The sequence below is a fragment of the Micropterus salmoides genome, unplaced genomic scaffold, assembly GCF_014851395.1.
Source record: "Micropterus salmoides isolate LMB-PRFRI ecotype aquatic unplaced genomic scaffold, ASM1485139v1 Ms_hic_scaffold_8, whole genome shotgun sequence".
Taxonomy (NCBI): domain Eukaryota; kingdom Metazoa; phylum Chordata; class Actinopteri; order Centrarchiformes; family Centrarchidae; genus Micropterus; species Micropterus salmoides.
In genome coordinates, this window is record NW_024044570.1 from 32293842 (window position 1) to 32298445 (window position 4604).

Sequence of the window (4604 nt, forward strand, 5' to 3'; positions counted from 1 at the left end):
ACTTGAACAAAATGTCCAGCCTCCTTGCTAGTTGTTCAGAATCATTGCTGATTTTGCCATTAGCATTGTAATTAACAGGCTGCTCGCTTGGTGCTCCTTGTAAAATTTAAATTTTATTAAACATTTTAATTTCTCTGTAATGTAAAACATTGTTAAAAATGTTACATGTAACATTCTGAAACTCAAACCATTTTTTAATGGGAGTTGTGGCCTGCTGTTACGCACAAAGTCTCTTGATAGAGGGAGAGAGTGAATAGAGTGCAACCCGCAATTCCTCTTGTAGCAGCACGCTGCTAAAACCTGTCCAAGCACATTTTGAGTTCTGCAAGTTCTTCCTGCATTCATGTGTGAAACACTTTCAAGCGGCCAAAAAAGTCAGCCAAGTAGGCAAGCTTAGCCCACCTTGACTCATCGTCAATATGCTCCATGTATTGTGCTTAGTTGAAAACTGCTTACGTTCATCTTGGAGCTCATAAACGCGAGACAGCTCCTTTCCCCCTAAAAGCCAGCAGACGTCTGTATGCAGCAGTAGGCTGTGATGCAAAGTAAGGAAAACAGTCTTGACTTCAAGGGATGTGACAATCTGAATAGCTTGTTCTCATACAGCAATAAGAAATGGGGGCATTGCCTTCACGACAAGGGCTTCACAGTGCAGCAAGCTGTTTGTATCTATATGTAGAGCAAATCTGCAACTTCTTTGTAATGTTTCATTTAACAGCCTCAATGTCAGTGGACACGTCATCAACACAGCGTAATTGTGTCGGTCCCATCTCTACCCACACAGTTTTCTTCCAAGCTGGCAGGATGAGTGATTCAATAATGGTGTGAGGCTTTTTTGTTTTGTTTAGCTCAGGTAGATTGCCTGTTGAGCTTTGTCAGAAATATGCACATATGTCATCTCATGCACTGATTGTGAACTGTTGGCTAATAAAGGGTGTGTGAAATGTCTCTTGAACTTACTTTGACAGTTTTTCCCTGCAGATGAGTCATTCCAGTGTGGGGCAGCTAGCGTTCTCTATCCACGAAAAGCTGTTAGCCAAGCAGCTTTCACTGTACAACCTGACTTTAGTTCTTTTGGCCAGCTCAGGTTCACTTGTCTCAGACTGAGTTGAATCTGCATTTCTTTGAACTTTATGTACCATGACAAATCTTTCCATTCTCTGGCAGTTGCTTTTTCTGACTGCTGTGCACCTAGAAAAAAATGCCGGAGGGCGTGTTGCATTACTATGGCAAACATGAATCTTGCACTGTATCTGCAGCTTATTTAACTAGGTTTTTAATATGTTGATGTGATCTGTTGTTTATTCCCTTTCTTTTTGATACGTAAATGTTGCCTATTGTGCATGTGATGAAACCTTATTGAAATTCTACAGTAAAAAAATGTAAACACTTTCTCCACATCCCAGGGTGCCGTAGCACAACTTTGGGAATCATTTAATTGATTGTGGTAAAAAAAATATTGATTAGAAGAGCCTTAGTTTTGCCCTGCAGATGTTTACGGACAAGAGCCACGGTATTGGCTCAACTTCATAAGTAACATCCATCACTTTCACCTCATAACCCTGAGGGGATCTTCATTACTGATGGGTCAGGTTTACCTCCACCTTATGGTACTCGCAGACACCATGTGACCCTGTTCTCTGTACCACTCCTTTATGTCAATGTTTGTTTTACTGTCTTTACTCTGACATTCTGTTTCTCAACTTTTGTAAAAAGGGATTTATGAGGGTGTAAATGGGCTCACCCGAATGATAGAAACTGAAAACTGATAACCTAGATCTGAAGCACATCACTCATTCTCTTCATAAACATTCAAGATCCCACTTTTCTTTTCTTTGAAGTAAATGTATTTACCACAGTGATGATGAGGTGTTGTCCATTCCCTGATTACTTGAGAAAATTTCTCCGACATTGCCAGCGTTGTGTTGGACAGATTTGTGCTGCAGTGTTTGAGAGAGAGAGAGAGAGAGAGAGAGAGAGAGAGAGAGAGAGAGAGAGAGAGAGAGAGGATGTGCTGTGCTGATCTGCAATCAAATAAGATTTTAAATAGGCCTAGTAAAATAAAATCCATCCATCCATCCATCTTCATCCGCTTATCCGGGGTCGGGTCATGGGGGCAGCAGCTCCAAAATAAAATAAAAAAACAAAATCAGTATGTTGCGGTCAGCGTTGATATTGTGGCGGGCCACCACAAATAAACGTACAGGAAAACATAGATTGTATATAAAATGGAATCACTGCCTTTCCTATGTCTCTGCAGCTCTGTTGTTGCTGCTGCAGTGTCGCCATCAACTTTGGTAAAACTGCCAATATTCAAGTACTACACAGTTGATTTCTCGCCTCAAAACCGACCAAAAGTGTATTCAGTGATTAAATAGTGTACAAAACTTGTAAAAACAAAAGCCGTTCTGCTGTTCGCCTCTTTCTACTTTACTTTCCGCTTCTCGGATGAATGCTTCTTCTTCGTGAGTAGTCAAGCAGTCATGGCAGACAGAAGCGATACTGCCCCAGCACTTCCTGTAGTGCATTGCAGTTACAAATAAACAACCAGAAATGTTCCTAATATGAAGATTGCTATCTCTACCTTAAACAGCATCTATGTAACGATGCGTCGATAATGAAATTTTACGTCGACTAATTGTTGCAGCCCTACTAGATATCCTATTACATGGCTTTGTGTTGTGTTGGACAATGGGGGCTAAGGGCGGGGTGTTGAGTGGGTTGCTCCGTCTACTGTGTTGAAGGGCTGGAGGAGGTCCTATGCTACACAGGTCCGTTGGAGGCAAATTAATCTGGCGTGCTTGCAGACACATTTACTTGACTGAGTGTGTCATAATTTGGGGGTCTTGAGACACACTGGGGACACATATTAGGTTGAAAACATATGAAAAGGTCGATATTGCATAATATGTTATAAAATTATAATATATAATTATTATTATAAAATAATCAAAAAAAATATAGACAGTTTGTCCTGCGTCTGAATAACAGTCCCATCGGCTGCAACGTCAAATTGTGCTCCAAGGACTAAAGACCCTTTCGCTTTGATTTCAGGGCTGATCGCATACTTTCATATTAAGGCAGCAAGAATTCATAAGTAGAAATCCGGATGACTTTCGGCAAACCTGTCTTGCAGTTACTTCCAAAGGCGGACACAGATTAATTACATTTTAATACATCACTGCTGTATGAAAGTCTGCAACAAGCTCGCTTCTACCTTTTCCATCCCATTTTCACATCAGCTCCCCCCACCTCGAACCAGTTGCAAGACAGCGATCCATGTTGGTGGCAACTGCCACTGTTGTTTCCACCTGTTTCTTATGTGGCAGGTGAATGGCCACCACATTCTCATCTTTCACTCCCTCCTTCACAACTACGAAATATACCGTTCATGCGGAGGCTCAGCATGGTTTTGGCCCACCACCAGTTCATTATTCGAGCCTCCCAGATCCCAGGTCACAAAACACAGTCACTGACACACTTTCTTGTTTCTTGCTGCAGAAGTAGCACCAGCCTCCGACCCTTGTCCGACTCAGAACATTGTTTCTGTACATCACCAAAGACTTTGAATCCATGTTCCAACAGGATATCTTTCCGTTCTGCTCAGAGTTCTCTGCAACACCATCCACGTGATATGAAAAACAACATGATTAATCAAACCGGGCCGCCTTCTTCTTCCTTCTTTGTCCAGTCATGATGCTCACATGCCCATTGTAGGCACTTTCAGCCGTGGACAGGGGTCAGCATGGGCACCCTGACTAGTCTGCGGCGACACAGCCCCATACGCAACAAACTCTGACTCCTTTCTTTTAGAACCAGCATCAACTTCTTAAGCATAAAAATTACAGGAGCTCGTCTGTTGGATCGGAATGCATGGGCCAGCCTTCGCTCCCCGCGGGCATCAGTGTGACTTGGCCAAGCATGACCCTGTCGCCAGTTCCCTGCTTTTCCTTGGACCATTTAGATAGGTGCTGACGACTGCAAACTGAGTAACCACACACAAGAGCTGCAGATTTGGAGATGCTCTGACCCAGTTCTCTAGCAATCACAGTTTGGCCCTTGTCAAAGTCGCTCAAATCCTTACGCTTGCTCATTTTTCCTGCTTCTTGTCTCTACTTTTTCTTGTATAAAACAGGACACATCATCTGTTCATGGGTAACTCACACTTGAGACAGTCTTGCTGCTTGGATCTGCTTGGTCTTGGATCATGAGTGATGAAGCAATACAGAAAGTATTTTATCTTGGGATATAAGAAGTGCATATCTAAAGACCTTTGTAGCAATGGATTCCCAAATCGTAATCAAACACACACTTTCTGAAAATCTGAAGCTTTTGAAGCAGTGACAAACAACAGCTGTGCAGCAGGATATGAAGCAATGTATAAAGACATGGGCTAATTAAGAGGAATTGTGTGGAAAATAATATTCTACTTAATGGTTCTGTTCTGTCATAAACAATCACTTAATCAAGCTGAATTAATTTCCTGCATCTGCTTCTTTTTTCTTGACCTCCTTTTTTGACTTTTTCATGATGTGTTAGTCACTAATTAAAAAAAGATCATTGGCATGAAGCTCATGCATTTAAAACTAAAATCCCCTAACTTT